At 34.5% G+C, this 22,091-nt stretch overlaps 2 long non-coding RNA genes across 6 annotated transcripts; one reads left to right on the plus strand and one right to left on the minus strand.

Moving 5' to 3' along the window:
• Nucleotides 1–6,195: 6,195 nt before the first annotated feature.
• Nucleotides 6,196–11,332, plus strand: LOC116425241 (uncharacterized). 4 transcript variants are annotated; one of them, XR_012998312.1, is made up of 4 exons: nt 6,196–6,300; nt 7,644–8,164; nt 8,805–9,100; nt 10,291–11,332. It is a non-coding gene; the product is annotated as an uncharacterized LOC116425241 (long non-coding RNA). The 4 variants fall into 4 exon arrangements; XR_012998313.1 differs by having other exon boundaries at nt 6,197–6,300; nt 7,652–8,164; XR_012998311.1 differs by lacking the exon at nt 6,196–6,300 and having other exon boundaries at nt 7,313–8,164.
• A 2,904-nt stretch (nt 11,333–14,236) lies between these two features.
• Nucleotides 14,237–16,158, minus strand: LOC143174415 (uncharacterized). Of its 2 annotated transcripts, XR_012998318.1 has the most exons (4): nt 15,786–16,158; nt 15,368–15,659; nt 14,474–14,641; nt 14,237–14,336 (listed from the first exon to the last, which is right to left on the minus strand). It is a non-coding gene; the product is annotated as an uncharacterized LOC143174415 (long non-coding RNA). The 2 variants fall into 2 exon arrangements; XR_012998317.1 differs by having other exon boundaries at nt 14,474–15,659.
• Between the last annotated feature and the right edge of the window lie 5,933 nt (nt 16,159–22,091).

Consider the following 22,091-nt stretch of genomic DNA (forward strand, 5'->3'; position numbering starts at 1 on the left):
CTTCTTAATAAGGAAACGGTAACTAATTTTACTTTTGGACTGAATACATTAAATAATGAAAAAGATCGTGAAGTTTTCGATTAACGAAAACTACTAGCTCTGATTATTATTTATAAAATTATGACTACTGTGATAGAATGTTTATTCTTTTTTCTTTCTGTGTATTTATTCATCATTTATTTTCTTGTTATACTGATGGTGTACAGCATCACCCATCACTGAGTAGTTTTCCGTATACGACCACTCATTTACGAACACTTCAAGTCAAATGAATATAATTCGATACGGCTTACACCGTAGCACACGCAAATATAATCTAATTTATATTACTGCACATTTTATGATACGCTTATATTAAAAGTCTCCATTTTATATTCATTTTATCGATGTATAACTAGTAATAAAAATTTCATTATTTTATTCCGCTTTTAATCTGTTGCGTCACTCTTTTTGCATACCACTAAATGGAATTTAATTCTTTAGAGCTATCGTAAAGGAAAAACATGTTTATACAATCATTGTTAAGTTTATAGTAAAGTCAGTTAGAAAAGTGATCCAATCTAAATACTGATTACTATTTATTACTAATAGTCTGAATAAAAATTCAACAAGTTAATGTTACTAATCTTTACACTTTCTAATAGTATTAAACGATATATGTGTAATTTATCCGGAAGTATTTTCGAAATTTCGAGACACGCCTATAAGTTAACGAAATTTGAATAACAACTACCGAAAGTATAGAATGGACGTTTGTAAGCATTCAAAGATTATAAGTACGGGTATTCGAAAATTTCGATCGATATAATTTACTCCAAAATGTCATCAACCTTTCGAGGTACACCTATAGACTACTAGAATTTGGAGAACAATCGTCGGAAGCTTAGAACTAGGGATTGAAAAGGATCCGAAAATATATAACCATTTGAAACTGTTATATATCGGTTTCGACTAAAACAGTTGTGGAAAACTGAAACAAAGTCATAACTGTTACTCGGTGTATCGGTTCTGTGCTATATCGGTTTCGGTTCCGGTTCCTGAAAACCAATATTATATCAGTTCTATATCTGTTATTTTTCGCTTCGGCATGTCGGTTCTGTATTTTGATTCTACACTTTTTCCAGAACCGAAAAATAACAGTTACAACTGTTAACACAACTGTTTCAAGTACGCAAACCGATATCATAACTGTTTCCAACCCTTGCTTAGAACTAATGTTCACGAGCAACCAGAAATTATAAGTGGAAGCATTCGAAGATTTCGATCGATATAATTTATCCCGAAGTGTCTTCGATATTTCAAGGCGTGTTCGTAGATACAAGTATCGACGGTCTTCCATCGTCGTTTGCAAATCGGCAGGAACGTGCACGCTGAATTATTCAAGCGAGACCGGCTCTGATATCGCAGGTAGAACGCAGTAGCGTTCGACGTCTTCTCGGGACATCAGTGGAGAACCCAAGAAAGAGGGAGAGCGAGAGAAAGAAACTGTGAGAGGGAGGGGGATCAAAAGAGAAGGGAAAACGGTAGACACACAGAAGAGGTCAAGATTGTCGCGAGCTTCCTGCGCAACACGGGAAGAACGAGAAATGCCGATTTACATATTTATTCCACGAGGAAGATCTGCCGGATAGACGGAAAATGTCGTGACGCATTATTGAGGTCCTTTCGTGGGAAACATTTCCGGTCAACCCTTCCGTGACCGAGCTATGCTCATTTATCGACCCATCGCTTTCGCTGGAGTCCCTCGGTCAATCGAATCTAAATTTCTTAGTGAAAAGATTGTGGATTCTTGGATAATATCCATGGTATCTAACTTAATCATCTTCTTCATATTTAGAACTAGATTGCAAGACAACGGTTCTTCTTTCGTATATTTCTATTTACGCGATAGAAAAACGATATGAGAAGGGCGAGATCGAGAATTAATCTTTGCATAGGCAATCACGCATTTAGGTATTCATTTGCATTTTATTTCTAAGAATTCTGTATATTCTTGTAAATACATCGCTAAACCATTTCCAAAGTTCAGTTTTTGAACATTTTTACGTCGATTTACATTTTCGAAAAGAAGATTTATGTGAAATGTTTCAAATATTAAAGCTTCAGCAGTCGTGGAGATCTTAGCCACACAAAAATGAATAGGATTAGCGACGTTGCAACGTACCATATTCGTAACTATTATAAATTCATGTACTCAACGTTTTCAAGTAATCATCGGGTCTATACGGACAATATTCAAACATTTCCATATTAAAGAAAACTATAGCAGAAATAGAAACGAATGTAAATGTTAGATACAGTTATCAATTTTCGGTAATTCCTTGAAATGTTCTCACTTCTCACGTTGATACCTAATTTTTATAATTGAATCAGACTGGACATTCAACAGACAGACTTCACATAGAACATAATAATAAATCTATATCCGTTTTCCTTTCAAACCACAATCAAATAATACCTCCTATTTAAACATAAATGTACCATGAGTAACTAATACTAATCAATAACGATAAATTAGTCGGGAAAGAAATCATAAAACAAAAAACTAATTATATTTGTCTCGTCTATATAAAAATATTTGAAAATATCAATATCTCATTCAGGTATACTTGATTCTTATTTCATTTCTTTCTCTAATTGCAAAAGTACCATTTACCCAAAACACACGGTGACCAAAATACCTTCCACCGGGAATGCCGCATTCCAACGGACAGTCCGAAGATAAACGAATACTGAGCATCTTCATTAAGGAACTTTCCGCAAAATTACATCGAACGATCGCGCAATCTTCTTTGACGCGGGATCAAATCCCATCCGAATTTCGATAACCAGTCGCGTGTTTGTCGAGACGTCGTCGTTGGCTCCGATAAGATCTCCTTCCCGTGCAGTTCAGTTCGTAAGGCGCGTCCCGGTAAATTCTGTCGCGGAAGCCCTTAGCCGCCCTCCCCCTCCCCAAGCCGCGCACCCACACTCGTCGCGAAATCCCTTTCGAGGTCGCGCACGCTGTATTCCGGTGGATCCGCCGTGAACACATCCGGCGAAAACTAAACCGGTTTAGCTTTAAGCACGTTAGGACCCCTTTAATAGCTTATAGGTAAACAAAATTAACATATCTTAACAGCGTTAAGAATTTCCGCGTCCTCACGCCGTCGCTCCACGGCCCAGACGGCAAGGGTTAAAGGGTAAGTTTGTTAAGTAGCGTGGATCGCGGAAACCGCCATAACCTATACGAAGACACGCGACCCCGAAGAAACGCGATATTCGAGTCGACGAGACGAAACGCAGCCGACGCCGACGTCTTCCGCGAGGAGTGACGTTGCCGTGCATCAACTTGCCTGACCGGGCATTGATATGTAACACTGGAACTATCGAGCATTTATCCAGTTAATTACGCTTGACGAGTATACACGTCATCTTAAAGCTTGAAATGATAGTAATTCTTTCAACGGTGAATTCTTGATTTTTTCAGATAAACATGTTATTCTTCTTAGTTTTGCTTTGGTTTTATACCCTGGGTGCATTCGTCCTGCGTTTGACGAGTACACACTTCATTTTTTCATTTTATTGCGTGCAAAACGAGAGATTTTTGAAATTAAATTCCACAGTTAACAGGTGAATACGATTGAATGTTCCTGCTGGTACTGGACTATTAAAATCTAGGTTAATTTTCTTTATACTTGATATGCAATTGATTCCTATTTGTGTCTAAAATAATACATTTTAAATAATAAACTAAAATCAATAACTAAATATAACAAATAATTAGACATCATAATACTAATACTTATAATTGTTTCTATGAAAAAATTCGATACTATTTCAGGAGTGTTTTCTTTTCTTTCTGTTACAGGAACGGTGGTAAGTAATTTATAAACAGATTTTAATTGAGTACCCAATATTTGTACAATCGAGTAATTAACTTTTTCGTTTCGTGCACTGTGTGTTCGGACTTACGCTTGCGCGTCGTTTTGCTTAGATGTGTGTGTATTTGGCAATTACTTAAAGTACGAAAAAAAGTGAAAGAATAATATTTATTTTCTTTTAAGAGAAAGCTCTTAAATATACGTAAAATATAAAACTTTTAAAAATAGCTATACGAAATAATAAATTCGGAGTATGAACGTGTTAAATTTCAAGTAAGTTAACTGTATTATCTTTTTCTCTACCTTTTATGCAGGTTATGCTCGAAACAAGTGAATTCCATTTATTACGTTGAGAATACGTCTTGAAGATTGAAATTTAATTATTTCCATATTTATTTAAGCATGAAATAGTTTAAAAAGTAATATTATTTTAAAATTTATCAAAAGATTTAAGAAAAAACATCTTTACATAACCACCCAAAAGCATTTAATTGCTGAAAATCGTATAAAAAGATATATATTCTGTTTTTAAAGAGCGATTATTTGTATTGATCAAATAGAAACATCTAATAAAAGAACTTACACAGACAACTCAGAAGTTAAATTAATAGAAAATAATTCAGACTAGCTTTAGAGAAAAGTGTATTCGACAAATGTTACATTCGAATAATCTGCCATTAAAGTTCTTGAAGTCTTATTAAAAATTAAACGATAGTGTTCACAATACATAGCTCTTACCCTCATGTCGTATAATTGATAACCAAATTAGCTAATTATATTTCTCCATTGGGTATATTTTCGTTGAAAGAATCGCTGATGTTTGAAGGTACGACTGAGAGACTTATCAGCGCTCGATTCCCAGGCTGAGCAGTTCACGCGGAATATCTCCGGCCCGGTGAAAATCCTTTATCTTCAAATCGCCGGAGATAATTTGGTCGGTGTAGACATGGCAAATATCTGTACAAGAGATCGGAATAAGGGTTGCGCTGCGCCGACGGTGATGGTGGAAAATTGGCACGCGGAAAGACTATGTGGGTTATAGGGGGACGAGATCACTAATACAGCACATGTTTGCGAACCTGTTAATAATGCTGCGTTTGCTCGCCAGGTTATTAGTAATGGCAAACACCTAAATTGTTCCGCCGTGGATTAGTAATAAGAACAGCTGCTAAGCTGTGCCCGTGCCGAGATTTCCTTGACCATCGAATAAATCTACGACGAATGAGCATAATATTGCTCCCGATGCTGTGTCATCTAACTACTCGATTCATATACTTTTACTTGATTATTTTATATACAGATTGTAGGTATTAATTTAAATTAATCTGTTAAGTGTGGAATTTAGTTTGAAAAATCTCTCATTGCGCAAACAATATATACTCGTCAAAGCAGGGCGAATGCACCTATAATATATTCTAATGAAGAATCAAAGTAAAACGAAGAAGAATTACATGTCTATCTGCTAAAATAACTAATTCAACGTGACAAAAATTGGTATTATTCCGAGTTCTAAGACGACGTGTATACTCGCCAGACGCAGTTAATTGGTTAAATTATAGACACCCCTGATAATACGTATGTCTCAGAACACAGGTATGCATTTCTCATTGCATTCACGCGAGCACCACACGAGAGTTCAACGATTTAAGTGTTTCATAAGGAGATTGAATTTTATTTATTTATAGTATACCCAATTAAGTTCATACTATTCTCAATGTGAAAAGTGATAACATTATCAATAAAGTACGCAGTAATTATATTAAGTGACTCTTTAATTGCTTACGAATAGGTAAAATGTTAATAACAGCTTACAAAAGGTACTGAAAGTCTTCTTGTATCTTTGTCTTCCTTTAACCTGCAAATATTCTCATCTCTGCCTTTATTAATAATGTATTAAATACGTTCACGCAAGTATCATATGTATAAATAAAAGGGTATAGTGATTTTCCAGTCGTTCATTCATAGAATGCAATAAATCAGGAAGATAACTTTTAAAATATCTTCATACAGATTTTCAAAAAAAAGAAAAACGAATATCAATAAACGCATATTTGATCAGTTCGACGATCAATTCGACGAATCAGTTAAATAAAAGAGAAACGAGGATTATAGCTAGCGTTTTCGAGCAGTACGTCAAGATATATCAAGTGACAGAATGGTATCGAAAACTGGAGCACAGCCGAGAACACGTGTCACACGCGTTCTGTTACGAAACAATGGAGAGAATTGACTGACTAACAGTTTTTCAGCGCGACGCAGTTTGTTTCGGGGATTCGAATCTGGTTGCGTTAATATTCTGACAGCGTCCCCGAAGCAGGCAGTCAGTCCTCGTACTCGAGCGGTTCTCTTAGTCCCACCGCATCGCTTGTAACAGTGGCGGCCTTCCTTTTGTCTTATAAATCTTTCCACGAGTATCAGAGTTTTTTGGCACACGCGAGTAGGTCGATTATTGCGATAAGCAAGGACGATACACTTTCCTGTTGTAATCTTGGTAACTGGTCGACTAAACGAGACGTATCGAAAATCGGTGGCACAATTGAAACGGTGACCCAACACGAAAATAGATTAAAAATGTCATACTAAAGATTTAGGTTAAACGTTTATGTAACAGACATATTGAGTTGGCAAAAGAACATTTTTAATACTAGATTTAAAAGCATTAATTATATACTTTATTAAATTGCTTTCGACATCTTTGTGATAAATAGGAGCAAATTGAAATAGAAATAAAATAGAAAATACAAATAAAACATATGAATGTTCAAAAGATGTGATGGTCATGTAATATGTAAGATAAGGTCTAATCATTTCTGACCCATAGTTATAGAGATATGTTTTTAACACAACATCATCTTCGTTTATTAATTTTGTGCGTTTTTGTTTGATAGCCGGTTTTAATTACTTCAATTATAAATTGTACTTGCTGAAATTAATTGTTTAATTACTTGGCAACAACTTACAATACAGGATACGCTTCCAATCTCATCAAATGCTCAGCATGACTTTCCTTACAAGAAGACTGGGCGTAGGAGTCGATGATGGTCTTTCATTTTTTATCGTCTGTGACCTTTTTCTTTCGCCGTTGTTTCGGGCCGTTCATTTTTCACGATCAGTAGTTATTTAGTTTAATTGTCGTAATTATTTACATAGCCTTCGATTTCAATATTATAATTATGTCCGTTATATGCCAATTTATTTGACAATAGTTAATATACATTAAAGTCTTTATTTGATGAATTAATATCAATTTAACTCAGCTTACTAACGTATTAATGTTTTCAAATTAGAATTACAATACGCGATCACTTAAAGCATCTATGCTATGAACGATACAATTATATATATTTTTTGTGCCACGTTCTTATCTTCATCGTGATAATACAACATAATACGACGAAATTGTGTCTCGCTTTTTTTATATTTTATAGGTGCTAAAGAGTGTCTTTCATTTGGTGTATTTGTATAAGTATATACTTATTTTATTATTCTCTAAGTCGTTCTCCAAACTTTTCATTCTTATTATTATTCAAAGGCATTGAGGAACAGTACAAAGAAAGTTATTTAGTACCCATGATAATATGTTAGAATAATTTCCTAAATTAATCTTTACGACTGTAGATCGACATGCACATACCCAAATAATAATGTAACAATAAGATAGTAACGATTTTCTAATAAATTTAGTAACAAAATCGGAGAGCAATAATAAATAACTTTTCTAAAAGATGTAGTAAGAAATTCGAAATTTATGAATCTGAATTATTACATAGAAATAAATAGAATTACAGTGAAAACCAGTGGGATCCTGGATTCATGTGTTGGTGATCGATTAAGTGTTAAAAAATAAACAGGGACAATGGACTGAGCGAAGTCAATGGATTTTCACACACAGACGCGTTGCGATGAGATACCCTCAATGACAACGTATTCACGGCGGGCAGCTACGGTGGCTCTTTATATCCACAACAAAGCGTAAATATAGCTGATTCGCCTAAGGCCACCTTTGTGCAAGTTGCACCGACTGATCCACTATCGAGATATCTGTGTGAGTCGTGTACTCGCGTGTGGGGAGTGGGAGTGCATGGCCGGTGGGTGGTGGGGCCGGGCACCTCGTCTACGATAAAATATGAACTCGTGCGAAAATGAGGGAAAAGGGGAAAATGCGGATATAAAGATATCAATGATCTTTGGTCACTGGATAAAAGGAACGAGATGTTTGTCGATTCTTGTCAGAAGCATTAATAGCAGACTCCACATGGTAATACCAGATCTAGAGGATTGTGGACATTGATTTCTCTGTGGTATGTTTCGTAACGTATATCTTTGTTGGTAGTTACACATTTATAATATAAAATTAATTTATAAGAATTGAAAAATTTGATTAATATGCAATACTTCATAATAACCAATTTAAAGTTTAACTCATTCTATATCATTTTTTTTAATTTTACAATATCACTGTTTGCAATTTTTTGGGCAACATATGTATCAACACTAAAATCCTGAATGTAGTTAACTTGAATTTCTATTTGCTGTTCGTCAAAAATAAGTAACTGATTACAGCACTAGCGAAAGAAATTATAGAGTATGACAGAACAAAACAATTCTTAATTTGTTGTTTTATAATAATGCGTCAGTTACGTGGTACAAATTTCGAACTGAATTTGATAAGTACAAATGTTATTCATTTTCCCTTTCATCATTAATATGTAAGCTGTACACTAAACGTTGATAGAAGATAAACGTAGAATTCCTTTTTTATGCAGTTAATTATTAACGGTAACTTATTAGCATATCCTAACGAGCAAAATTGTAAAATAGTAAAACGGGAGACTAATAAATTAATTTAAATAATTCTATAAAAAACATGCACAGAACGAAGAAAATCGTATAAAATCAAAATGATTATAAAATGATGACCGTTCTTCGAATTGTTTTTAGAAAAAGTCTAAGCCAAGAAAGATGAAAATAATGTATCGAGAAGTGCATGCTTGGAACAAGAGTGGAAGACAAAGAAGAAAGGCAAGAGGAAAGCAAAAAAGGAAGAAGGGAACACCGACGACGCTGGATAAATATAATTCGTTAACCGATGATGTTAGGACATCACCCCCGACTCTAGCAAGTCTCGAGTGTACCAACATTATTTCTGGCATTGACTCCCAGCACGGTGTACGATCTGACGACGATACCGTCATCTTCCGTGACTCACGAAACCCGAAATACAACGTACATTCGAGGTGATCATTTAAGCTCCCGCCATCTCTTTAAAATCGAACCATATTTATCGTTTTACATTTCTTCATTAAACGAATTTTTTATACAATTCTATTTCATCATTAACGAAGATCGTATATATTAGAGAATAACTACGTAAGTACATTAAAATGACTCTAACAACTACTTTTTATCATTATTGTAATCAATCATTTGCATTTATTAAAAATACAGAAACGTAAACCGATCGGGGAACAAAGGATTTTACACGCAACAACGATACAGATAATGAACTGAAATATTTGTTTCTTTATTCAATGAAACAGAACCGTTTTCTTTATTATGAATAATATATCTACACGAGCAAGCAGTTAGATATAAAAGATAAAATAAAAATAAAAGTAGAAAAAATATTTATGTAGTACTGATACAAGTGAATGGAAATAGAAACGTGTTAAAAAATTTATTAAAATTTATTGTGTATATAAATATGCTATAACAACAAAAGAAGATAAAATCGCACAATAAATAAGCTCATCGATTACTCAATGCACCATACATCGTTTTACACTTGCGTGCATCACACTCGATGCAGCAAATATTGTATGGATCGTATGTGCACAATAGTCGATACATTTTGCGATAATGCCGACGTTTTTGTAACTGCTTTTATGCGTTCAGGAAATCCGCATTGCAATCCCTGACTACAATTAGTAATCAACTTTTTTTTCAATTTCCTTTCAATTTCTCATTTATATCGCATGTTCCGTGTGTTTTTTACATTTATTTATTACAATAATATTTGTTATCTGGTATGGTGTTTTATTTTTATTTATTAAATTCCACAATCGGTAATACTAACATTAGAACTACCCAGTAAACGAATTACCTATCACATACTTTATTATTTATCGGAAATTCGATTTCCTTATACTTCAGTTTGCTTATAGCCAAATCAATTTAACAATTCCCTAGACATGCATTTACATATTTCAAATAATTAAAGAGTTCTTATAGAAAACACTGTATTAAAACTGGAAAAAAATATTTTCCTTCGTTATCCTTTGATATACAATTTAAATTGTAATTTTCCATCAATATAAAATTTAACATAATATTAGCTAACTTTCTTTCTTCTGAAAAATTTGATATTTGTTTTCCACAAATACTCTTCAAATGTAAAAGTAAAAACACACTATTTTGTTCCATTTAGCTCCTACTAGTATAACTCAAGTTGCCACTATTAGATACTGAAAATCAACAGAAGTCCGCAATTAAATTCCCATTTCTCAATTGTGACATCCCAATGCTTATCCTCCGAGTAAAGAATTCGCAACAATCGAATTATCAGGAAATGTTTCAAACTGGACCAGATATAAGCGAGCAGAGAACATCAAGAACTGGATACGGCGTATACGGATTTGTTATCCCCCTGATCACCAACAGACTCGAGACAAATGCGCCCCCCTCCCGACCCAGGGGGTAGGGGGGTCCGTACGGGAGTCGGTGATAAACAGTGTCGCTCATTCACAATGGCCGGCAAACACGCATTAAAACGGACTAATATGAAGTGTATTAATGCGAGCGGCATTGTCTAACCCATGGTGTACATGGCTACTGTCGTGGAGCCTGCCTTTATCCCACTGTGGGGGGCCTCGCGATGCTTACATACGTATATATAGGGGCCCCTCGATATACCCAGTGACTTTTTAAAAGTCGCCCTTGGGAAGTATTCCTCGCAGATGGTACATCCACAAAATCGTCAATGACTTTGGGATGAATGGCGGAGGTCGAAAATCTTGGAGAATGTCTTCAGTGTCTTGCCTTTAAAATTGGTATGCGAGATGCTGTGAGTACAAGCAATTGAATTTTACTGGAGTATTTTGTGACAAATTAGAAATATGGATTATATGAGAATTGAGTTTTATGGTAAAAGAATGAAGATTGTAAAAATATTGATTAGAATATGAATATTATACTGCGGATATTTAGGAGGTTGTAATAATGAGTTTCATTAATTGGAATTATTGATGAAGAAAAGAAAGTCTAATTTAGTTTTTGTTCGTCTGAGGTTATTTATAAATTTGGAAATTTGTACATCTGGAGTCTGATTATAGCAATTGAGGCAAATTTAAAAGGGATTTTATGATTATATCACTTTGTCTTCTTGATCTTACTAAAGCTATTTAATTAGAAGTAAATTAGATATTAGTTGTTGAATGATAAAGAAGTTTCTTCTTATTTTTACATATTTTGAGGGGTAGATGTGTCATAATGATTTTAGATGACCAAAAATGTAAAATAAATAAGCACTGCGAATTCATCATCAATTTCAGCTACCAAATAAATGTAAATAAAAGTATAACTAAAATGAATGAAATGTAATTGAATCTAATAAACGAAGCTGCAGAAATCTGTAAACTAAGTTTTGGAATCTTTTGTTAGTGATCCTTCAATTGTACGCCTTCTAATTAGTGCACTTTCTAGAACTTTGATTTGTCGGTTTAGCGACACTGGCACGGAGCAACAGCTAGTGACTCAATTTATTTCAAAACATTTTGAAACGAAGTCAAAGCTCAAGACGTTTCTTAACATTTCATAATCCTGGTATATTTGAAAGTTCCACAAATACTGCATTTCCGCATGACTCATGGAAGTCATCTTATAAATCACATTGAGTTAGTGGGAGCATAATGTCGGTTTTATATTAAGCTAACCACAGATCAAAAAGTCAGAAATTCACGAAAACAATTATAAGGAATGATAAACATTTTATAATTAGAAATCACAATCAAGTAAAACTATAACATCATAATAAAGTTATTCGTGCATCTATACAAGCAACATAACTTACTAATGTTTCCGACAGAATTTATACGCACATTCTCATAAACGTTTATTTTACCTGAACAATTTATAGAAAAGTTTTAGTTAACCATAACGTGTTTACTTTAATTGTAAGAACAATTAATCGATCTTCAACTGAAATTACAAGTATTCTTGGGTATTTGATTTCTTCTGTCATATAAACTGTGCGCTATCTTAAAGATAATTACGAGTATAGCAACATTATAGTTATATAGTACAATTAACAAGAAACTTTATTATCCACATTAACATGAAAATTAACAAGCGTACTTCGATCTCAATGCCACTCGCTAACACGAACTAGCGAAAAAGTGTTGAGAGCACAACAGAAAATAAAATGTACTTCGAAGAGGCGTTCAAGTACAAGGTTACCAGGTACACCCCGTATGGGACCAATCGCAGGGTAGTGCTGCAAGCTAGTTCTGCCCACTGGTCTAAATTATGGGGTCGCTGTCCAGCGCGCCACGCATAAATGATTGCCCGTGTTATGTTAAACATCCAACAACGGAGAGCCCTGAGAGAGCTCACCCACACGAAACATCCGATGAAGGTGAGAGAGGAGTCGGATAAGGGAAAGAAGAGGAGGAGAAAGAAGCAAACGTTATTTATCTCGAGCAGTTGCGCGAGCGAGGATTTTGAATAATTCCTGGTTGGCGGAAGAGGTCGAGGATCTCGCAGCTCCAGGCCTCTTCGGATTGTCCATAAATATCCTTGAAGTCTGCGGGAACTGTTCGAACACGTTTCACGCACTGGACCTCGCTCATTCGGAGAGACATTTCTTAAGTGCAGCGATGCTACGTCTGACACAATGAAATTCTCGTTTTTTTAATAAAGTGATAAATATTAGGTTCTTACTGTTCCGGAGTATTCATACGTAGTATATAATTAATCGTCGAGTGAATAGACCTGATGTCTGAGCGACGAAGATCAACGAATTAAAAGAAAAATGCTACTGCATCAGATTTTCGAGATTGTTGTTATTAGTTTTCTGGCATTGCCATTTTCTGGCTTTCAGTATTGTAAGTGGAAAGTTATCGTACTTTATGGAATTTTGTATCATTGTGCATACATGGTTCTTTAAAGTTCTCTGAAGTGGCAATGAAATCTGGAGAGGGATGATTCTGTATTAAAAATTAAGTAAAAAATGTAAAAAAAGTTGTGTCTCAAAGGTGTCGTAATTAAGACGATATTATTTTATATTTTCATTACTATTGTAAAATGACACATAGTTTCCAAAAACGAAAATGAATAGCACAATATAAGAGAATAAGAGTTGTAGAAACAAATATTATTAATATATCTATTATATTTATTATTATACATAAGTTTCCGTACATGAGAAATTTTGCATAATAATGTTCTTTATTTATATATCTATAAAATGTGATTACAAGAGGTAATTGTTAAAATATATACATCAGAAACTGTAGTAATGATTACAATCTTTAATATTGACCGTTTGCGGCGCTCTTAAGTGCTTGTGCACCTCATAAGACGTCTTTGTTACTATCATCATTAACTTCTTATAATTCTACATTAAGTGTTCTCCATAATAAAAATATTAAACACTGATATTTCTACATAACCATTATTTGTAAGTATGTTTTCTATTTTCCAACTTCAGAATTTATCTGCAAAGAAATCGAAGCACACGCTACCTCACTAACATCAGGTATCCACACTTATAAAATAGACATATTGGAAGAAAAGACATGCGTCAATTTTATTAATCAGTAGTCTCAGAAAGATAATTCCAATCTTATTACTCTTATATGAAAGAATTATCCATATGCATATCCAATAAAAATTCGAAATGACTCCTTCCTCGAAAGCAGAGTTAAAAATAAAGTTCTCCTTACCCTTCCTTCTCCCTCTTCCTTAAAGAATCAAACATTCATGCGATTTCGTAAAATTGGTCATGGTACCGTGACCTTGAAGCCGCAGTGTCAAAGGAGGAAACTCCTTTTAATGGTAATGGTAACGATCCGTTGGCCGTATGAATGCTCCAGGAACCGAAATATAAAAGATGATCGGCAGAGAGATCGGTCGGTCAGTGACCAGCGAGGAAAAAGACATATTAGAGACATCATAATGCCAGGGCGAAGCTGTGTTCCAATTTATAACCGGATGATATCGCGATAGAGTCTCAGGTTCGAGGCATTGTGTTCGGTAGGGTTTCGTTCCTGATGTTACACCAGGCATCGACTGGGTGGGGTCCTGGTGCCTTGGTGGCCTGGCTCAGAGTATCCTTTTGATATCCTGTTAACTAATGCCGGCTATTCGTTACAGACCAACCACTCGGGAGATGTATACGTTTCCCGCATAAAGAATACCGCCGCGTTCATGAGCGATTCGACATGATGCGATCGTGATTCCTTCAAATCTGTCGAACTAAGGATAAAGAAGTTTCCAATGTTGAGGGATTTTTTAACGTACAACGCATAGGAAATGAAAACAAGCAAAAATAGATAGGAAAATTAGTGTACAAGTGTTTTCGTTTTTACTTCTGTGAAATAAAGAAACTTAACTGAAATTGTGTAATATTTTATGTGATATTTGGATACTAGGTATTTATTTTTATAGAAACTTCACTGCCGATACATGAACATCTTTGTTTTTTTATTTCTTCTTGATTGTATTTATAGATTACATCACTTTAATTGCTGTTTCTATTAATTACTACATTAATAAGTTCCCTGTATAAGAAGAAATAGTATTATATTGTAGAAGTAAGTTTCCTATAAGGGTTAAACCTTTATAGGTGGAAAATAATGTGTTCTTGTAATGGGTGTGAAATGAATAACATTCATTGATAATTAAATGGTGTTTATACTATGAAAATAAAAATCAAACTTTGTAATTTCAATTAAATGTAGTGTGCTGCAAATCAGAATACTTAAAGTGGTGACAATCGATGCAATGCGGATAATGTGGAAGAAATAAGAATCGAGTAAACATACTTTGAACAATTTTTAAACAAAATTTCTAAAATTTGACGATATTGGAAAAGAAACTTAACTTAATAACAAGCGGTCTTGTCTGGTTGATAATTATAAAATACTCAAAAGGTTCGCATGTATAGGAAAATTATGAAAAATGTTTCAATGACATGATAAAGAATTTAAGCTTTCAGTACTATGGTCGAAAAAGATGATGACAATGATTTGCCGTAAAAGTAACTGCTTCGAATCATTGTTCAATTTTCGTATTCTGTACTTTATAAACTGACACATTCATTCTGATTTGCACGTACATGGCGATCATTTTTGCATTTAGCTTTATCATTTAATCAAAACATTCACTACGCGCATCAAAAAAATAATACACAAAGTATTAACTCCTTGCCGTGCTATGTCGAAGTGAATTCAACTTTCAATTGTATTCCCATATTTAAGAATTTTACTATTTTCTACTATACTTACTCAAAATACCATAATTATACTACACGTAAGTGAGTACAATTCTAGTGTTCCCCAAATGTTTCTAAATAAATCGTTAAAGAGTCACATTAAACTACAGTTGAATTAAATATCATTCACGCAAATTTCAAAGTGTAAAACCAAGAATACTTTGGGCGTCGAAGATTTCAATATTCATAACACAATAAAGCGTTCAATCATAAAACTACCAATCCTAAAACTACCAGATGTGTCAAAACTGGCCCATTCCTGATCTCTTCTTTTTACAATCGTGAAAAAAGTAACAGGCGTTTATCTGAGAAATTATTAAAGAGACTTATTAAGCAATACGTAAATTGAATTGTAAATCAATTAAAGTCTGAATAGATGCACTATTGGATTTTCTATTCGTTAGTTTTAGTGTTAATAAGAACGGACGTACCCATATAGAAGGCGATGGCGTGCATCGTTCAGGAGCATAGGTCTCGGTTAGGTCTCGGTTAGGTAGCTGGTGGGGCAAGTCGAGGATGGTCAAGTTCTTCCTCGTCAGGATCATTCTGGTAGGCGGTACCACCGTGGCCAGGCCTACCTCTCTTCTGACTCGGGTCTTAACAATGGATCTGCAACAATGCAAGCATCTCACTCACGCGGGCCTGGCCTCACTTATGCAGCCTCTTCCTCCGACATGCGTGGACACTGATACATGACGAGTAGCCAGACAACCGAGAATTAAAAGCAACTATGTATACTCCGAACTTCACAATACGAAAGACGAAAAGAACTCGAAGTGTGGAAATCACGGGGACGATAAAAGGGAAACGGTGAATAGAATGGGAGGAATAATTTCCGGCAAGACAAATGTAAGCGTGTCACAAATGAAAATGGTGGGGAGCGCTGGATCTGAGTCACACGATTCTGGCCTCTTTACCTTGACTTCGCGCCAGTAGACCGGCGTCGCGCAATTTGTTTGAAGTTTTGAATCCTCGGACACGAATTCGTGAACAATGAATGATACAACACGCGACGAGTAATTCGAGGGATACGGATTGAAAAATTGGAGTGGCTGGAATAATGAATAATGTTTACAATTGGTATCAGTTATGATGGCATACTCCATTTTCATTAATGTTAGTAATTATTATTAAATTCATATACTCTTTTGCAGTCATTATACCGCACATTAAATTATACTGAAATGATACAGTTATTATTTCTTGTGTGAAACGTTTATGGACTTTTATATTACATTACAGTAATTTTTTTTTATGTATAACATATTGGCAAAGTTTATGTGGGAGCTTATAAAATATCTTATGTGTCGTACGTGCATGTATAAAGGGCGTCTAAAGTATAAATAAGAGAAATTACTACTTGTATGACAAGTAATAGGATATATAAATATTATTGTTTGAAGAATGAGTGCAACAATCATTTAGTTGATACAATGGACTGGTGTAATCGGAGCAGAAGCTTATGCGTAACTCGAATAAATATTTAGTTTCATTTTGATTAGCTAATAGAAAGTGAATCAGAAGATTGTTAAATGTTTAACAAATCGAATTCGAACTAAATCGTGAGCGGGTTTCAAGTAAGAACATCTGTCTGAGAGATAAATAAATGCATTTGTAAGCAGATGGCGCCACCTCCTGACAAAGTAGTTTGTACTGAAACTTGGAGCAGTGAATCTTTCTTTAGATTGTTATATGTTACGATTTATAACTTTTTATGTAAATAACAAAACATTCATTTTCTTGTTTGATAAATATTTATTATAAACATTACGAAGTCCAAACATCTTCAAATGAATGAAAATGGTGTGAATAGAAATTTAATGTTACATCGACAATGTTTATGTGTATTCATTATGGTGAAATCATTGTGGAAAAGTGACGATAAATACAAAATATTAATATAGTGATTAACTAAATTGAAAATAATACATGTGGACGTATAAAGCATATTATCATGTTATTCACTGGTTTTAAACAAAAAAGTTAGAGAAATTGTTATTATATCGAATTTTATATATCGGTATGGTAAAAATAAACATAATTTAACATCAATTACACATTAACAATTTACGTTACAATGACAATAATAAACTTTATTAATCTTAATCTAATATTTTACTTAACACTTTGTCATACTGATGAATTTATATATTTAAATGGAAAACTGCACCTTTTATGTATAAATAATAAAGTCACAAATGCACTAAACGTACATTATCAGTTACATAATTAATTTTGAAATTACTTTTCCTGAAAAAACGACGCTTTATGCACGAATACACAATATTCCCTATAATTAATATGAAAATAACTCAATTAAATTGTGCTACACCATACATACGTTCCCCTCACGCTTTAGTTAAAAAAAAATTGTAGTACACAGTGTTTAAAGCTGAAAAATTAAAAACATTACAGAAACATTCGTTTGGTTTCGTTAAGTTATGCCTTGTTAAATGAACATCTCATGAATTATAAAAATTTTCTACCTTTCTGACCAAGGATTAAGTTCTACGTTCGCAGCCCATGTTTTACGTTATGCCAGGTTCAACGCTGAAAAAGTAAATAAACCGTTAGTGAAAATAAACCGTCATTTATGCGCAACCAGCGAAAAGCCATGGACCATGGATTTTTTTAAAAGAGCATTTTCTGTCGAAGTTTATGTACAAGACATGCTTTTGAATTCACGAGTTTGGTGAATGTCAAATTTTAAACGGATCAAGTATTTCACTATTTCATTTTGTGGTTATTTTGTGAGCGTTATATGTTTGTTTTTTCTTCTAACAATTAAGTAGAATAAGATACATAACCAGAAATCTGTACTACAATCTTTTGCTACAAATATATTGCAAACATATTTACGTGTTGCTTATCTAAAAGCAACACTAAAATGTTATTTAACAAAAAATCTATAAATCCTTTATTACGAGATCACAGTTAGAAGTACTTATCTTTACTATTACTACTACCAAATTTCACCGCGATTTTGTTCAGTTTTCTCATTTATAATATTATTTCCTAATTAATTATTATAAAGTGCAATAGGCATTTATGGACATTCTGTTACATTATATTTCAATCTTATTGTCAAATGTATAACACATCCGTAAAGTTTGTACCGAAACCAACGATTACTTTGCATATTAAATCCTCAATAATCACAAATACTCACGAAAATATTACATCAGTTTTAAATAACAATGAACAGAATATGGGAAAGTCGTTTCCAATTTGAATTACAGTGTTAAATTCTGTAAAATGTAATGCATTAGTCACCGGTACGCATGAGTATCTATAATTTTCTTGGAGAAGCAAGGATTTACATTAAAAGAGGAGAAGATCGCTTCGAAATAATCTTCCAATGACGTTGATGGCCACACGTCCAGAACACCATGATTCTAGTTCAGCTAACTCGCTAACAAGCCTCATTGCCACTTTATTATCGTATCCAGATCAGCCACGAATAGCCACAAATCATGTAGAACTGGTTATCCTGCGCGTCATACACGAGCCTACGTTCGTATATCTCAACAGCATTACCTATGGGAACACTTGGACCAGTTCTCCTATGTGAAATATGACGTGAAATATTCTCGAGATAACGTGGAACAGTTAACAGGTTCCCTTATAACTGATTTCGGAGGGGGCTAGCAATTCATCGAGCTGAGCGAAGATTACTTTCACAGTTTGCTTACTTACGGGGTATTTCGCTTTCAATAAAATTGAAATCCAATTGTCGTTATTTAGCTTTTAATTAATCATTGGGTAATAACATCGAATTTTTATGATATATTTTAAGTACTGTTCGGTGATATAATCGGTATTTTAGCAATACTTCGCGTACTTGAATTTTATTTTGATTAATCCGTGAACATTCTTGGAAATACACCTTTTAACGGTGAAATAATGATACGATACCATGGAAAAAATCAATTTGGGAATACGTAATGACTATTGATGCAAAAACAACAAAATCGTAATGAATAAAAGTATCGAAATTAATTGATGAAGCCAATAAGAAATTCAAATCTAAATAGCATATTGTACTTGGACTTGTTTCATTTTAGATTTAAATATGACTCAGAAATTTATGTTGCAGTAATATTTGTGCAACATACTGTTAGGTGATCAAATTGGCGAATGTTCAAAAGTACAATACAACGTTCGAAAAGCACTTGAGAAGATAATATTTGCTGTAAATTTCTGTAAATATTCCAGAGGTTTTACTGGTTTATTCGTTGCGAATTTAAGGAAATCGATGAAGCCTAAGCAATTATTTATTGAAAAGCTGAGGACATTTATAACAGTAACTGAATACAAAACTACATCATTTAATTTGTACGTCCTTCAGATTAATCTGATAATATAACACGTTTTAATGTTTAAACATACTCCATTTCACATGCATTAATATTCTAACAATACAACGTCACACTGTAATTTTACCGAATCGTCCAAAATATTTATCCCTCCACATCGTTGCCAAGCAACACAACAGAAAACCATAGAAAAACCATCAACCGTGCGCAATGTATTAATTTTCTTACCAACAACCTCCACTCATGAAAATACATTAATCTAAAGCAATAAAATTCGTGGTTCGAGGTATAGCGGGTAAAAATTTAAATAACTCAAGAGTCATCCGAACAATTGATCAGTATTCAAGCATGAATACGCTACACGACGTTACTTGCTTTTTAACATTCAAGGGAACGAAATCTGTTCGAGTTGTAGAAGACAACCAGCGAAACGGATTCCGCTGCACCGTATGCAAGGCGTATATGCAGCTACTGCGCCGGCAGTGGGCAAGCCTAGGCCCCGGCAAAGAGAGCCGAGTTCGCGATGTAACGGCGCGGCTCCGCCGATCTGCAGACGAGATTGGATCTGTAATTCAGTGGACCGATATTTATGATATTTATTGGCTGACCGAAACAATGGATCGATATTGTTTTTCGATTGGCCGGCTCTTTGTGTTCGCGTGCTTGCACCGTATGCACGGAATGCCCCGGTGCGGCGTTCCGCTTGTGTTCGTGTCGCGTGCACACACACGCGCGCGCCGCACGCTGGACACGGACACGATCGTCCGTGGAACGGAGCCTCGTAGCCAGCCAGACTCTTTATGCGAACGGACATAAATAATATTTAATATGACAGAGGGAAGCGGCACTGCTTTGTGCGATATATTTGGTATAGAAATGTCACCGATCGCGTATCTTACTCACGAATACGAAGATCATGCTGTATTTCCGTTCGGGATGCAGAGTTGAAATATTACGAACTCTGTGTTAACGAAATCCGTTGACTATTATGTTCGATTTTTCAAGTATTTTTTGCATTTCTTCGTCGCAGTGGCATCTGCAGCTACGTTTATGCGGTCATTTTTGCGTTCACGGTTCTTGTTTTATCTTTAATCGAACTTTCAGTTTTACTGATACGCTAATGAGAGTATTATTATTCTAACTGGGAAATTTGGGAATAATGAATTTATTTCGTTTTATTGTTATCTTAGGTTAGCTGTAACCTGCTGAGAATGATTATTTTAAGTTGGTGTGATAGGTCTGGAATCAATGAAATAAAATAATCATCAATGAAATCATGTGACAGCAACTAGTAAGTGTTGGCTGAAAGAAGTGACGCTAAGGTAATACTGTCAGTTAAAATGTTAACATTGTTAGATGTTTGTAAGAGTGTTTTATTTTGGAACTTGTTCTATTTTTTCTTCTCATCTGTCTATCAGAAGTTTGTTTATGTATGTCTATGAGCTTATATGGCAATTGTTTACCTTTCGTGTTCATATTTCACTATATTAATAGCTTAGCGATGCTTTTTGTGCAGTATTGTCTAACTTGCCGTTAATTTATGCTTCGCAAGAAACAGATGCTTAGTAATAATTCATCTTAATTAATATTTTACAGCACTAGATGCTTCTGGGGCACAAATAAAGCTGATTACATCAATTACCGTCAATTACATCGAGTATTATCAATAATATTCACATTCTATTATTTATAACACGAAATTAAATATTCTTCGTGTTGCAGTTTTACAGTACAATTAACATTTATTTGAACGATGTTCCACAAAACAAAATAACAATAGTACCAACAATGATTTCCAAACATAGAATTTATACCGTGTATAATCAATTTCCGCTCACATTCGTGCACGTCTTTAAAAAAATCAGTTAAAAGGTACATGGTTCCTAATTAAACATTGACACTATACACAACATAAAAGATAAAAGCGGAATATTCAAAACCATAACTAGACCGACAGCCGCAAACCATATCTTTAAAACGTTAACAGAAAATCTCAATAGATGATAATAACAGTAATATCACAATCTTTCTATGACAGTGTTAATGAGAGAATCACGATAAATTCGAACCGAAGAAACATTATTCCTCAGCCAGGGACCCGGATAATGCGAAGCAGAATAGAAGAGGAAGCCTTGGTTCGATCTCGCGGACCGTCTCATCTGCGATCGGTCCAGATCGAGCGTAGTTCGCAGGCAGCCGTAGGAACAAAAGACGGAGTGTATCGTCCATTTGAATATCAAATTTGATGCCGCGGCATAGCTCTTGCGTATCTTTCGTTATCCATAACCGTATTCAAATGAAGATCGCATAAGGTATGCTGTTTTAATGGAGGTTACTCTACCGTTCTTCCTTTTCTCTAGCCCGCGTTTCCCTTTCACCCCCTTTTCCTTCGGGCGCGCGATCGTTCCTCCCAGTGACGAA

Source organism: Nomia melanderi, chromosome 4, assembly GCF_051020985.1.
Source record: "Nomia melanderi isolate GNS246 chromosome 4, iyNomMela1, whole genome shotgun sequence".
Classification (NCBI taxonomy): domain Eukaryota; kingdom Metazoa; phylum Arthropoda; class Insecta; order Hymenoptera; family Halictidae; genus Nomia; species Nomia melanderi.